General features: G+C 51.3%; 2 long non-coding RNA genes across 2 annotated transcripts; one reads left to right on the plus strand and one right to left on the minus strand.

Annotated features, from left to right (window-relative positions):
* Positions 1-5,226: 5,226 nt before the first annotated feature.
* On the plus strand, positions 5,227-6,345 carry LOC131517549 (uncharacterized). The gene is made up of 2 exons (XR_009264643.1): positions 5,227-5,303; positions 5,906-6,345. It is a non-coding gene; the product is annotated as an uncharacterized LOC131517549 (long non-coding RNA).
* A 180-nt stretch (positions 6,346-6,525) lies between these two features.
* LOC131517547 (uncharacterized) lies at positions 6,526-15,172 on the minus strand. Its single transcript, XR_009264641.1, has 3 exons — positions 14,995-15,172; positions 8,840-8,978; positions 6,526-7,708 (listed from the first exon to the last, which is right to left on the minus strand). It is a non-coding gene; the product is annotated as an uncharacterized LOC131517547 (long non-coding RNA).
* Positions 15,173-15,891: the final 719 nt, after the last annotated feature.

The raw sequence follows: 15,891 nt of genomic DNA on the forward strand, positions 1-15,891 counted from the left end.
GATCTATTTCATTGACTCTAAAGCACGGATTGTCACCACACTTTTAGTTTAGATAACACAGAGAAAGAAACTTTGTGCCAATTAACCATGACATAAAACATTCTTACCCCTAGAAATGTTAGTTTGTGCTTCCAGAAAGAGTTCTTTTTAGACTTTCCTTCAGCTCCAGAGGAGTTTCCTATCTCCTACTCGATTGAAAACAGAAGGGGAAGTCAGAGATCAGTGTAGGGTAAAATCCAAGAGAAATGCACCTTGCCCTCAGCAAGTTTGCCGGTATAAAGTCCCTGAGATGGTAGCAGACAGGCTCCCAGGTGCTGGTTCCATGGAAAGGGGAGACAGGACAAGAAGGCTCTGCGGAGCCAGCAGAGAGAAGGGCAGGAAGGGTGGGGAAGGGGTCCTGGCTGTGTGCCCACTGTTGGGCTCAGCTTTGGCTGCTAATAGAAGAGTGACAGAAGGAAAAGAGCCAAATGCCCAACTGGGGGATTGTTAGACATTGTAGTCTATAAAATGAATCCTGCTGGCAGAGATTTAAACATGCATCTTCCCCAGAAGCACAGAGCACCCCAGTTTCCAGATCTTGGTTTCTAAATACCATTCTCCACTAAAAACAAGCAAACAAACAAACAAACAAACAAACACAGGCCACTTTGGGGAACAAGCCAATTCCAGGGCTGGCTCAGGGAAGGTACAAGATGACCCTGGAACATCTTGTTGTGCTAGAAAATGACGATGTGCTAAAAAAAAAAAAAAAATTAATGAGGACATGCCAATAGGAATGGGAGCCAGTGTAAAAGGGTTTCTACTGGACGAATTTGGCATAACTTGAGCACTGAAATAAATAATATGAGTTATAGGTTATAAGCCAAAGAATAAAATAACAATCCATGAGTCCCTCTCATATAAAGAAAGAAATGAAGAAGTAAATGAATGGGGGAAGAAAAGAACACTCTTCCTTAACAGAGAATGCCAAGAAGCAAATGTAGAAAAATGATGGAATTAGAAAATCATCATTTGCCGATCACCATGATATTAACTGTTTCAGGCAAGAATCATGAATGGATACTACCAGTGGTGGATGGTAAGAAACAGGATGTTTACACAGAGTAAGACAGTACACAAAGCAGAAAATCCTTGTGCTATAGAGACATTAGTAGGACAGTGGGATCCAACACTACGAGTGTAACCACACAAATTTCCCGATTTTGATCAATGTACTGTCGTTATTTGTTATATGAGAATGACCTTCTTTTTAAGAAGTACATGCTGAAGTATTTAGGGATAAAAGGGCATATCTGTCGCTTATACTCTTAAATAGTTCAGGGGAAAAAAAGAATATGAGTGTATCTCACACACACACACACACACACACACACACCCCTCACATGCACACACACAGAGAAGAAAAAGATATTGATAAAATGGTGGCATGGTGTTAAACCTAAGGCATTTTCCAGAGTACAAAAGGTCCATCACCAATTTCCGTGGTGTGAATACTCTGCCTCCATGGCCAACTTCCGCCTACCAACATGAAGTCACTGAATAGGGAGCTGGGAACAGAGTGGCACAAGAGCTCTAGTAGCCAGCACACCTGCATGCCCGTAAAAATGGTAAAAGGGTAATATTTGGGGAAACTGAGTGCAGGGAATATGGGAATATTTGTGCTATTGTTCTGCAACTTTTAGGTAGTCTGAAATTATTTCAGAGTAAAAAGCTGGCTTTTTTTTTTAAGTTTATGTATTTATGTTGAAAGAGAGAAAGAGAGAGAGAAGGGGAGGGGCAGAGAGAGAGAGAGAGAGAGAGGGAGAGAGAGAATCCCAAGCAGGCTCCGTGCTATCAGTACAGAGCCTGACGCTCGGACTCAGGAATCCTGAGATCATGACCTGAGCCGAGATCAAGAGCCAGACCCTAAACCTACTGAGCCATCCAGGAGCCCCAAGTTGGCTCTTGAAAATATGGATCTTACAACTGATAAGGTACAATAAATGAACTGTGGAAAAACCGTGAAGGAGTACCCAAGGAGAGACACAGGAGTGCGTAAAAGCCCTGAGGCTGGAAAAGCACAATTCACTTGAAAACAAACAAATAAACAAAAAACAAAGAAAGCCTAAGTGCCTGGGTGGGGGGGGGGGGGGGGGTTGCAGAGGAGCTGAGAGGTAGGCAGGGGCCAGGACACATGGGGTTCACAGGCCATATTGAGGGTCTGGGTCCTAGTAAGAATAGGAGGGAGAAGTCACCCAAGCACTGAGCAGTGGGTGGGGGAATGTGGCCTTATTTGCTTTTATCACTCTGGCCCCTGGCTGACCCTCAATAAATGGTGGCCATTAATACTGCTGGGCTCTCTGCTGTCACTTCCCCAGGGGCCTTTCTGCTCAATTGGAGTTGACAGCAGGCGGCCCCCATACCCGCAGGCTACCGGGCCAGCCCCATCTTACCCCTTCTCACCCTACACCAGTCAGACCTGCTTTCTGAGCACACAGGCCCTTCCCCCTTCTCCATCAACTTCCTTCTGTCGGTCTTGGTTTCTAGGCTGGGAGTCCCAGAGCCCAAAGGGGCCTGGAGAGGTTTGAGTTCAAGGTGGAATGAATGGGCTGTTTGATGGGAATCTCCCAGGGCAACCTCCAGGCTTGGTACAGTTGGAGTGGCTGTGGGCTTCCTTTTTTCCAGATGAATCACTGCTCTGTGTGTCTGTGACTCTGTGTGCCCTCCCCCTGACATGCCCTGGGGCCCTGCAGTAACAGGAGGGGACTGGATGTGTGCACCGAGCAGCTCCTCTCTTGCGACCAGCATTAACCGCGGCGTGCTCTCTGCCAGGTACCCCGCGAGGTGTTCCTGTGCGTTCCTCATCGACCCTGCCGGTGACCCTGCAGGGGGACACATTATGTCCATTTTGCAGGAGAGGAGACAGAGGCTAGAAAGGTTTACTGGACTGCTCAAGTTCACGTAGCTGAGCCAAAGATTCAAGCTACGTCCTCCAATCCCTAAAGCCTGCATTTCTGCCCGCGGTTCCTGTGTTCCGTCTTTCAGCCTGGGCATCAATGTTGTGGGCGTCCAGGCTGCGTGGACAGGCAAACTGGGGGTGACTGAGGGCTCTGCTGTGCCAGGAAGGGGTTAACTGGGATGCCCTCAGCAAGCTGAGGTTTGGCCAGGCTAGTTGCCATGGCAACGGCAAGGTTTGGGGAGTGGGAGGCCTGCATGGCCCGATCTTCTGAATCACTGGGTGTTTATTCGGTGGTGAACCCCTTGCAGAGTCCTCTGTGACTGCACGTGGCCACCAGGAGTGGCTTGTGGGGGGCCACGGTGAGGGCGCGAGTTCTCTGAGAGGGTGAAGCCCAGAGGCCTCGGCCAGGTTGCCCCTCACCAGCGCTGCCCCGGGAGCCTTTCCCACCAGGAAGACCCCAGGCTTCTGCCTTCAGCTCCCAGATCCCCAGGCTAGGTGGGCACCGGGCCGAACACAGATCTGGGGCCAGAGGGGGTTAATCAATCATTCATTTATTCATTCTTTTACCAAATATTGATTGCTTGCCCTAAATACACCAGTCACTGTACCAGGGGCTGTGACCTGGGGTCAGCTTCCAGAAGCCAGACGGGCTCTGCACTCACAGAGCTGCCTTTCCAGTGGGCTGGAAGACCCCCGCCACGCGCTTCCTGGGTGTCACCGTGGCCGAGTCCCTTTCCCTCTCTGAGCTGTCTGCAAAATGGGGCCCGTGACGCCCACACTGCAGGGATGCTGGTGTGGACAAGGTGATATATTTGAAGCATTTCCCCAGGTGCCTAGCACACAAAAAGGGGCTAAACATGCAGCTGTGACATAAACTCCTGTAGGCCGCTCACCTTTCCTCCCAGCCTCAGAAGCCAGGTGATGATAAAACTCACAAATGAGGAGCCCTAGACTCTAGACCCCGGACTCACGGGCTCACGGTGAGGCAAAATCTCAATACTGACCCAGTTAGACTGGCTTTTCCACCAGCGGGCCTGGGACCTTGGCTTCAGTCTGCCCCTTTGTAATTCGGGAGCCTTCTTCCTCCACACTTAAAGGCGGAAACATACCTGAGCTGATGGGAGGTACTACAGTGGACGTTTGAGTCCACTGGGAGAATCAAGGCCATTTCCCCCACCGCCCACACCCTGATAAGACCCCATCCTGGCCTTCCTCTCCAGCCCAACTAAGCTTTTTGCGACAATATAGATCTCAGCAGTTATCTGTTGATTTGATTCAAATTTGCTTTTCGAAGCTAGACTAGCCTCGCCAGGGGGAAGGCCTCCTCCCAATACCCATTCAGGACTCTGCCCTCTCATGTCTCCCCCTCGCAGCCCCCAGCTGGTGTGCCCTGGCAGCAGAAGCAAGAACTTGATTATGTGACCCGCCCCACACTGCACCCCAGGCCTGTTTTCACGAGGGAGAGAACCCCGAGGTCCTCGGGGTCAGCCAGAGAAACACCCTCTGTGGCCTCAGCACGGGACAAGGCTGCTGCTGGGGGACAGGAAGGTCAGCCAGGCCGGTTACAGTTAGAAGCAACATGTACACCACACCTACGCTTAGAGAACGAGCAGAGAAGGAGAAAAACTTACAAGAATTTCAGATTTGATAGCTCAGAAATACAAAGCTTCAAAGTAGTCGTCGTGGGAAAACTCAAAATGTTGGAGCACTTTCTCACACTTACTTTGTTGGCTTAGTGTTGATTTTGTTTTGTACTGCTCATGGCCCGATTGTTTTGGGGGCTGATGCCTCTAGAAGTCTCCATCAAGGCCTGGAAAATGAAAGTGGGGCGCACGGTCTGTGGGATCCCCCCAAGTCTGTCCCCAAAGGACAGAGAAGGAAGGCGTTTTCCTCTTTCTTCTGTCAGACACCAAAGGAGGTGAGCTTAAGCTGGGTTGGAGGTGGTGCTAATGAGTCATCCAGGCATCCAGGATTTTCTTCTCTCGCCACTCTTGAAAACCTTCTCCTCGGCTGGGTGTCCGGGTACACGTTTATCCTGGGACAGGGCTCATGGAGCAGATCATAGCTGTCATTTGTTGGTGAAAGGTCAGTGGGCTGGGAGAAAGCTGTTGGGGGTGCTGGGAGGGATGACAGGAACTGCGGAGATGAAGAAGCTCCCAGCCAGCCCCGCCCCTGAGCTGGAAAATCTTTAACAAAGGATCCGGCCAAACCATAAAAGAAAAGGACAGGCAGACAGACATGCCCAGCAAACACATCCCCCCGTGAGGAGGTCAGAAAACGCTTGGACGCAGAAGGAAAGGAGACAGATGGCCCAAGAGAAGAAGAAAGCCTGGAGAGAATGTCTGAGGATTTCTGTTCTGGTCTGGTCTGTTCTTTTTTCTCTATTCTATTCCTTCCTTCTTTCCTTCCTTCTTCCTTCCTTCCTTCCTTCCTTCCTTCCTTCCTTCCTTCCTTCCTTCCTTCCTTCCTTCCCTTCCCTTCCCTTCCCTTCCCTTCCCTCCCCTTGCTTCCTTCCTTCCTTCCCTCACTCCCTCCTTCCTACTTTCCTTCCTTCCTTCCTTTTTAAATAGACTTTATTTTTTAGAGCATTTTTGAGTTCACAGCAAAATTGAGCAGAAAGTCCAGAATTCCTACATATCCCTGCCCCCTCTTACACACAGTCCTCCCCGGCCATCAACATCCCCACTAGAGTGGTACATTTGTTATAATCAATGAACCTATGTTGACACATCATTATCATCCAACTACATAGTTTACGTTAAGGTTCACTCTTAGTGCTGTACGTTCTATGGGTTTTGATAAATATGGAACAATATATATCAACCAATATGGTAACATACCTCATGGTGTCACTGCCCTAGAAATCCTCTGTGCTCACCTATGCATCCCTCCCTTCCACCTAACTCCTGGCTACCACTGACCTTTTTTTTTTTTTTTTTTAATGTTTATTTATTTATTTTGAAAGAGAGAGAGCAAGCACGAGCAGGGGAAGGGCAGAGAGAGAATCCCAAGCAGGCTCTGCACGGACAGCACAGAGCCCGATGCGGGGCTCAAACTCGCAAACCCATGAGATCAAGACCTGAGCCGAAATCCAGAATCAGCTTAACGACTGAGCCACCCAGACGCCCCAGCCATTGATCTTTTTACCGTCTCCATAGTTCGCCTTTTCCAGAAAGCCCTATAGTTCGAATGTATGTAGCCTTTTCCAATTGGCTTCTTTCAGTTAGTAATTGCACTGAAGTTTTCCCCATGTCTTTTCAAGGTTTGATAGCTCATTTCTTTTTAGTGCAGAGTAATATTCCATTCCTGGATTTACCAGGGTTTGCTTATCCATTCACCTACCGAAGGACAGCTTGGCTCCTTTCAAGTTTGGGCAATTATGAATAAAGCTTCTATAAACATCTGTATACAGGTGTTTGTGTGGACATAAGCCTCAGCTCCTTTGGGTAATACCGAGGAGCGTGAGGGTTGGATTGTATAGGAAGACTATGTTTACCTTTGTAAGAAACCGCCAAACTGTCTTCCAGAGTATCTGTACCATGTTGCACTCCCATTGGATATGAGCGAGAGGTCTTTCTGTTTTTAACTTTTTAAATGTAAGCTTTACACCCCACGTGGGGCTCGAACTCATGACCTCCAGATCAAGAGTCACCCGTTCTACTGACTGAGCCAGCCAGGCGCCCTGAGTAAGAGTTCTTGATGTTCCACATCCTCACCAGCATTTGGTGTCATCGGTGTTCCAGAATGTGGCCTTTCTAACGGTAGCAGCTCAGTGTTGTTTTAATTTGCAATTCCCAAATGACATTGGATGCGGAGCATCTTTTCATATGCTTATTTGCCATCTGTATGTCTTCTTTGGTGAGATGTCTGTTCAGGTGTTTGGCCCATTTTAAAAATTGGGTTGTTTGTTTTCTCATTGCCGAGTTCTTTGTACATTCTGGATAACGGTTCTTACTTAGATCTGGCTTTTGCAAATATATTCTCCCCATCTATGGCTTGCCTTCTCATGCTCTTGAACCCCAGCTTCTGAGCTGATGGTTCCAGCCCTTGACTAAGCCCAGAGGTGGTACAGGATCTAACCTTTTGCACCCAATTCAGGACTCCTCCAAAGGGCAGGCTTTGCTCTGGGTGCCTCAGGGGCTGGCAGAGACCTTGTCGGATGTGCACGTGGTCTGGAGGCCCCGCCCCATCCGATCCAGCGTCCTTCCTACTGCAGGGGGCTGCTCCCACTTACCTCTGTGCAGAAGTGACTCTCAGGCTCTGTTAGTGCCGGGAGAAAAGAAGTCGGAGAGATGGGCCAGAGAGAGACTGAAGATGCCATTTGTTTTAAGCTTATTTCTTTGTTAATTTAAGTAACCTCCACACCCAATGTGGAGCTCAAACTCACAATCCTGAGATCAAGAGTCGAATGCTCTTCCAGCTGAGCCAGCCAGGAACCCCTGGAGGTACCGATTTAAATGGAGAAGTCAGGGAAGGTGCCACCGATAATGTCACCATGTCGAGCTGAAATCTGGAGCCAAGACAGCACCCCACTGCAAAGGGGTCCAGGAGAAGGCAGGTCAAGTGCAAAGGCTCTGGCCTATGTGGCTGAGGCAGAGGGTGCCAGAGGACTGGGAGATGAGGCCACAAAGTTTCAAAGATTGGAATGGAGGCAGGCCATAGTCGGAAGTTTGGATTTATTCCAGATGCGGCGGGAGGCCACCGGAAGGTTTTCAGGCTAGAAATGATTCGCATTTTTAAGCTTGCACTGGCTGCTAGGTGGAGGACAGCCTACAGAGGAAAGAGCAAGAGGGGAAGCAGGGAGACCAGTTGGGCATTTTATGGTTTGGGTTAATATAAATATCCCAGCCTAACAGCGTCTCCCTTGCAGAGGATCACGGGGGCCCATTGCATAGAATCCCATGCATAGAATCCCATGCACACTCACTGCAAACCCACACACACCTCAGGTCCCCCACACTCATACACACCCACAGCCTGTCCTGGACACAAGTGCACATGTGTGCATTCACGTTCCCCCACATGCACAGAGGCATACACGTGCTGCCATGCATGGCACCAGCAGGGACGTTCTCAGGCAAGTACACACACACACATACACACTCCCATTTACACACACATTTACTCCCAGGTTGGGGGCTCCCCTTAACCCCTACTTTGGTTCATCCTCATGCAGCCACTGTGGGCCACCTGCCCAGCCACTCGTCACATTAAGCAGCTGTCACTACACTCCTAGTGACTCACAAGGCATTGGGGTGAGGGGACAGAGGCTGCCCCCTGAGGCCTGAGAAGCCCTCCCAGGATGGGGAGGGATGGGGGAGCGATGGGAGGGAGGCCTCACAAACCTCAAGCCTCAACGGGCAGAGGACAGGCTGGGGGTGAGGTGGGTGGGATGGGTGCTGCTTTGGGGAAATCTGGACTCCTTTTCAAGGCCCCATGGGACTCTACCACCCTCCTCCTACCACTTCCTGTCCAGCACTTTCCACTTCCAGCTCTCAGGGCCATCCACAGTGACACGCCAGGAGCCAGTAGCTCTTTGGACACACACCTTTGGATCTTTGCAGATGCTGCTCCCAAGACCACCTGAAACACCTTCCTTATCCTTCCAGACTCAGCCTAGAAGCCACCTCCTCCGGAAAGTCTTCCCTGATTGTTCCAAATCATCCTTGCAATTGGAGGTCCTGCCTGTGCTCCTGTCTAGCATTTACTGCACTGTCCAGCACCCAGTGTTATACTTGTCTGTTTCCCCATCAGGGCAAAGAACATGCCTGTTTGATGCATTGCTCCCTGGCACATAGTAGGTGCTGAACAAAGAGTTCTTGAATAAATAAAAATTGCTCCTTTGTGCCAGTGAAACTAGAAAGGAGATCACTTCTGAAAAAGAATCCTTGCTTCCTCTACCTTTTTTGCTACTCCAAGAGCCACCTGATGATCACCAAGTCTCCAGTTCACACAGTAGGACACCTGTGGCCATGATTCTCTTCACCTCTTCTGTCTTCAACCTCCTCTGGTGTGTGTGGCTGGGATAATGCCAGGGCCCCTGGGTTGGGGCAGGAGATAATGGGGGAGATTTGGAAAGTGAGGTGACATGAGGCAGAGAAATTCAAGTTAAATGTATATAATTCCCTATTATTTTCTATGGAGAGAGGGTGGTAGACACGGAGGGGAGAATCAGGCTGGGCATTTGGGGACTGAAAAGAGCAAGAGAACGTTCCCAGAGAAAGAAGACCTTAAACAACCCAGATAGGGCTGAAGCAGTTTGCTGATCAAAGGAAAGGGCCGGTCAGAGCATCAGCACTACTGAGGAATCTGAGATGTGCCAAGAGAGGTAGCTCGATGCCTCAGGACCTGGGCAGCACTGGTGGTCAGATAGAAATCCGACTTCCCCTCCCAAGAAGCAAAGAAATATAAAACTTGATAGCTATCACTCAGTGGGTGTTTACTACAGAAAAGGCAAGTGCATCCTACTGCCACTTCCCAATCCACACCATGACAGACATCACTAATCAATCATGAGTGCACCCATCACCCCCAGGCCAGGATGAGATGTCAGAATTCTTCACCCAGGGCTCCCAGGAGCCCTAATTGATCAGTTGGAGCTGGCACATTAAGGTAGACCCTTTTTGCCATCACTGGTGTCCTGAGTGCTTAAAAATTTGTCTCATTCAATTCTCACAATAAATCTATGACATCCATATGAACTTTTATTTCCCAGGTGAAGAACAAAGAAGGGTCAGCCTGGTTAAGAACTTGACCAAGTTCACAGAGCTACTAAGAGTCGGGCTGAGAATTCAGACCCTAGTAAGTCTGTCTCCAAAGTCCATGCTCTTGCCACTGTACCATGCACCCTGCCTCCCCTCGGCATCTGGACCACCACGTTGTGGGCATTTGCTGGGGCTCTGTTGCTTCCCAATCTCCAGACTTCCTGTCCCATGTGAGATGCCAGCAGGTAAGAGGCATTACCCTCAACTAGGGCAATTGAGGAGTCTTTCAAAAGGCACTATTTGCCTAGGGCGGGCAGTGCTAAAAGAAACCAGAAGGAATTCTGCAGACCTTGATGTGACAGGGAGGGAGATGGCTGGAAGCTGAAGAGAGTCAGAGCTGCAAAGGAAAGAAACAAGGGGAAAAATACCCTGACCTCTCTCCGCCCACCTTCCTAGTCTCCTCCAGTGGGAGACCCTGGAAGCCAGAGGCATGGGAGTTCGGCTGATGAGGCCCACACAGGTCAACCTCCTGGACTTCGGAGTTGGGGGAAAAGATAGAAGGATGGAACTCTGGAGATGCAGACTGAGAAGGCCATCCAGAGTGTTCCTTCCGTATTTGGGGGGATGGGGTAGGAATTTCCCTTCCTGAGGAGTATTCATGGGACAATAGTCTGAATCCAAAGACCTGGAGGACCAGGAGAACCGATGGGGTAAATCCTAGTCCAAGGGCAGGAGAAGACTGACTTTCCTGCTCAATAGGCAGAGAGAACATTCTCCCTTCTTCCACGTTTTTGTTCTATTTAAGCCCACTAGCATTGGAGAGGGCAATCTGCTTTACTCAGCCTAAGGATTCAAATGTTAATCTTATCCAGAGACACCCAGAATAATGTTTGACCAAATATCTGGGCATCTCATGGTCCAGTCAAGTTGACACACAAAATTACCTGTCACCACACCATTGATGGCAGAGGGGTGGTAACAGCAAAGGCATCCTAAGCAGGCTGCCCTGTGGCGTGACCTTGGCAACAACGCTGACTGCCTAGCATCTCTTGGATCCTGCTCACCTTCCAAGCTGGGACTCCAGCCTTCCCACTGATGCTGTGAGCAGCCCCCAATCCTTCCAGCAAATCTTTTCTCTGCTTGAGAATGTCAGAGTCCATTTCTGCCTCTTACAGTCAGCACCCTGGCTGGCACAACCACCCAGAACAGCGTGATGATGCATAGAGTGGTGACCCCCGACAGGTGCATCAGGAATGCATCAAGCGGGGACACATCCTCAGAGGATCCCGGTTCCCCTTCCGAATATCACGGCTCTGCCATTCACGAAATTCGGCAAGCTTGCTTTGAGGTCATTCGTGCTTATGGCTGAGCTGCCTCTGGGACACCCCAGGGGATTTCATTCTACCGCGTGTGCCTCACTCCCAGACATGGTTTGCTTTAGGAGGCTGACAGAAAATAGACCGCACTGCCCCAGGAAAAGACCCTGCCACAACCCATGTGTGGCTGCTTTGGAAGTCCACAGTCACGCACCAGATGCCCTGAAGGAATCCTCTGAGGGAAGGGCCCCTCTCTGCCCACTGGACTAACGCCCCCACCCCCTCAGCAGCCTCCCTCGGCCAGAGGCCTGGAGCTGAGGTTGATCTTGACTGAGCTGCCCCAAGAAGTAGCCAGTTGTGTCACCGCCTCCACCTCCCACCCCCACGCCGAGGATTCGGATGTGTCTCTGGATGTTCAATATTTGCTCAGAGAATCAGAAGGGAAGCAAAGCGAGAACCATCGAGGTGACAGGCTGGTGCCTGCAGTTCCTGGGCTGCACCAGCCCCGGGGTTTCCAGAGAAGGCAGGAGGGGCCGGGGGCAGGCTGGCACAGAGACCCTCAGCCCCAGGGACAGCCTGAGGACTAACAGGAGGGGACCGAGTGGGGTTCAGAGATCCAGGTGGCTCTGCTCCCCCACTCCACACACTCCCTCCAGGGCTCCATTCTGTGGGGTCCGTACATGCACACGTCAGCACCAGGGTCCCACCATTCTGCAGAACTGATGCATCAAGCCCGGGGCCAGGGCGCATGTAGCCACCAGGCTGCCGTGAGAGCCGTGCGTCCATGTCTCTTGCCCTCGGGAAGCCTAGGGCTCGTGGGACGCAGCCACACAAGTGTACTCGTGAGACACTGCAGGGAAGCCCAGGCATGTCACAGGGGGGCCTTGAACCAGCTCCTCTCCCTGAGACCCCTGACCTTCCTCTTCCTCCAGTCCCATCAGTCCCGAGGACAAGCCTGTGGCTGGCTCCCAAATGTCTTCCTGCACCTCTTCCCCCTGTCCTCACAACAAGGCTGGAGAGAGATCCTGGGAGGTGACATGGGGAGCCCAGGCTGCCCCCTTCCTGCCCTCTCACTGTCCCAAATACACTGTCTACCTCTTCCCTGGGGTGTCACTGGACTGGCCAGCAGCTCCCAAGTTCTTGGAGGACGACCCCTTCTCAGGCCAACAGGGCGTGCACCCTCTCCTGGGAAGCGGTGGGGCAGGGGGGTGGGGGTGGCCATCCACCCCTACCAGGGTCTTGCACCAAGCACAGCTTGGTCGTACTGCTGATGGTGCACGGAACAAGACCCCTGCCCAGAAAGGAGGCCAGGAATAGAGGGCCATCGGCCCGTGCTCCAGGGACCTCAGACTTGAGCCTGGCTGTGGCTGGGCCACCTGTTGGTCCCCCCTTGTCTGTGGCAGCTGAGCAAAGGGGGGCCTCCCACGGCAGGCCTGCACCTTTGCCCACACTGGCCCCTGCCTCACTGGTCTTCCCGACATCCCCTGGCTGCCCACTTGGTACTTGGCTCCAGGCTGCCCAGGACAAGGGGTTTCTAGGCACTTGTGAGCCTCTTTCTCCCCTGGAGTCTGCAGCTCAGGAGGGATGGCTTGTGCCAAGAGGGGGCGGGGGGGGGGGGGGGTTGCCGGCCAGGGCCGGGAGGGCCAAGTGCAGGAGGGGCAGCCTTTTATCTTGGCTCTGTAAAGCAAAGCCACCCCCCCCCCGAAGCTGGCCGGCATTGGCACGCACCATAAATCTCCAGGATGCCGCAGCTGTGACTGGATTATTTATAGTTCCCGTCTTACATTTCTAACACGAAAATATCACACAAAGGGAAAGGTAATGAAATCTCACCTCTCCCGCACGTCCCTCACTCCAAACTGCAGGGCTTTCCAGAAGCCCTTGTGGCTGAAGGAAGGATGAGAGAGGCCCGCTGCCTGCACCTCCCCCCCCCCCGCCTCCCTCCCTCCTTCTGTCAGTCACACGCACATTTCTCCTCACCCACCCCTACATTTGCTCTCAGACACATTCTCTCACGTTTTCTTTCTCTCACACATACATTTCCTCCCAGATGCACAGACAATTCTGTTCTCTTGCTCTGCTCGCTCTCAGCTCGCCCCGCCTGAGCCCTTCCCATCCCCCAGACACACCCCACACCTCCCTGCCCTTTCCCTTTCCCCACCGCCATCCCCGTCCCCCCGCCAGCATGACTAACTCCCCTCAGCTTGTGTATTTGCTTTTTTGCCTTGTCAATGAAGATGCTGGCACATTAATTACCAGGTCTGTCCTCTGCGAGGCCTGTCAGTTCCTTGTCAATAGAGGGGGGAAGTGTCAGCTTACATTCATCTTGCTCTGCCTTTAAAACACCCATGGGCATTGCCTCCGCAGGGAGACCCATTCTGGGGCACACGGCAGTGAGGACACTGGTTCCTGGGCTTGACATACACGGACATACAGAAACACAGGTCACAGAACACGCCTCTCACTCTGCGGGAAGCAACACCTAAGGATGTGCTCTGCAAATTGGATGCTGGGCCTGGGCGGGGGTATTTTAAGGTACAGAGGATGAGAGGTCCCTCCTGCCTCCTGCATTACTGCCTGGTGGTGTTAAAGTAGGATGAGCCTTGTGCGACGCTGTCCCACAGGCACAAACCGGAAGCTCTGGAGCCCTGGGCAAGCTTCCGTGGAGAGTCAAGGCCCAGCCCCTTCCCTGCCTGGCCCCCCCGCCCCACCCCTGGTGCAGGCCTGAAGAAGAAAAATCAGAAAGCGACACTTCATACCGTAGCCCAGCCTGACATGTTCATGACTCACTTCTATCCAGACGTCACAGTGACTGGGGACGCCCGCTCTCTCTCTCTCTCTCTCTCTCTCTCACACACACACACATGCACGCACACACACACACACACACACACACACACACGTGCTGGGATGAGGGGAAGTCTGCCACCCTGGGCTGGGAGTCAGGGGAGGGGACCTGGGGATAGAAACCCTGCAACCCACCAACAGGGGTTGGATGCCTCCTTTTTTATCTTAAAAATTCACCTGGCTTTTTGGGTTATTCACTATAACATATGGCTGCATAAAAAATGTCTTAAATGACTTATAATTAAAATTTCATTTTTTTCTGAAATCTTTGCCTTACATTGACCTTCCTGGAAGTTGAGTCTCAAAAACGCTTTGGCTTTTCTGAGAAACACAGGGCACAAACACCCCAGTGAAAGATCGAGGGGACCAGTCTAGGGGGTAAGGATATGGAGTATATATCTATGGGGTAAGGATAAGAACAGGGGCTCTTGGGTTTACATCCTGGCTCTCCCAAGCATTAGCCGTGTGACCTTAGCTAAACCACTTGCTTCAGAACCTTGGCCTGTAAAATGGGTGTGTGATATTAGTACCTGTCACATGGAGCTTTTATGAGGATGAAATGCATTAATATACGCAAAGTGCTTAGGACAGCAGCTGACATGGTACAGATGTTTGCGATTATTTTTCTGTAGAAGACCAACACAAAGCCACCAAATCAACTGCAGCGTCTGAAATTAGAGATCACTCCTGCCTCCTTCCTAGGATGTGCTTCTGCCCTCGGCCTGTGCCGCACACCCAGCTCCTGGCCTCTGTTCACGCATCTCTGTGTGCCAGGCGGTCGGTTCACAAACGTTCTCCTCTGTTCCAAGTGCTACGCCTGGACTGGCGGCTCAGTATTACAAAAGACTTTCTAGAGGGGGAGACAGACACATGCAAAGAACATGGTACGGACCACGTTCCGAACCGAAGACCCCCCACGAGCAAATGTCATGCTTTCTTTCTAAGAGTCACTGCTTGGCTGCAGGGGGCCAGCGGCAGGCAGGTTAAAGCGGTGGGTCCAGTAGAGTGTGATTATGATGATACTGTCTAGTGGCCTGGAACATTCTTGCCTCGTGTCTACATCAAGTCTCTTCTTTGATGTCACCTCACCTGCAGGGCCTTCTAGAACCACCAGGATAAACGACAACACTCTTCCCCAACCTGTCAATCACTATCCCCTACTTACCCTATTCATCTTCTTAGCACTTACCATCACCTGACATATTTTGACATGGTGTATTTCTTTGTTGTCGGTCTGCGCCACCAAAGTGATATAAGTTTCCTGAGGACAGGACCTTTGTTCTGTTTCCTCCTGAATCCCCTGTGTCTGGAGTAAAAATTGGCAGGTAAGTAGGTGGTCCATAGGTATCTGTGAAATAAAGGAGCTGTGAGCAAATCACCCTTTGGTGTCTTGACTTTCCCTTTGAAGCCCCACTTTTTTTTTTTTAATTTACATTTATTTATTTATTTTTGAGAGACAGAGGGACACAGAGCACAAAGGGGGGAGGGGCAGAGAGAGAGGAGACACAGAATCCGAAGCAGACTCCAGGCTCCGAGCTATCAGCACAGAGCCTGACACGGGGCTCGAACCCACAAACCGTGAGATCATGACCCGAGCTGAAGTCAGACACTTAACCGACGGAGCCACCCAGGCGTCCCAATGAAGCTCCACTCTTACTCGCCACATGGGGAAACTCTAATTTGAAAGTCGGTAAGATCCAGGGGCACCTGGCTGGCTCAGTGAGTCGAGCATGCCTTTGATCTTGGGGTCGTGAGTTCAAGCCCCACGTTGGGCGTAGAGCCTGCTTAAAACAAACAGAGAGAGAGAGAGAGAGAGAGAGAGAGAGAGAGAGAGAGAGAGAGAGAGAGAAGAGGTAAGACATGATAGACCTTTCATTCGTTGAAAGAAATTCAGCTGAGACCAAACCCACTTTGCACTCCCTGCTGCTTAGGTGATGGTCACAAACGTTCCACGCGCTCCGCCCTGCAGCCGGTCCATCTGGTCCTGGAAATGATGAACCCTGGCTCTGCCATGTTCGAGTGGGTGACTGCCTGTGGGCACGGAGCTTAGGTCTGGGACTGTGACCTTGGGGATTCATGAGGACTT

Source organism: Neofelis nebulosa, chromosome 7 (genome assembly GCF_028018385.1).
Source record: "Neofelis nebulosa isolate mNeoNeb1 chromosome 7, mNeoNeb1.pri, whole genome shotgun sequence".
Lineage (NCBI taxonomy): Eukaryota > Metazoa > Chordata > Mammalia > Carnivora > Felidae > Neofelis > Neofelis nebulosa.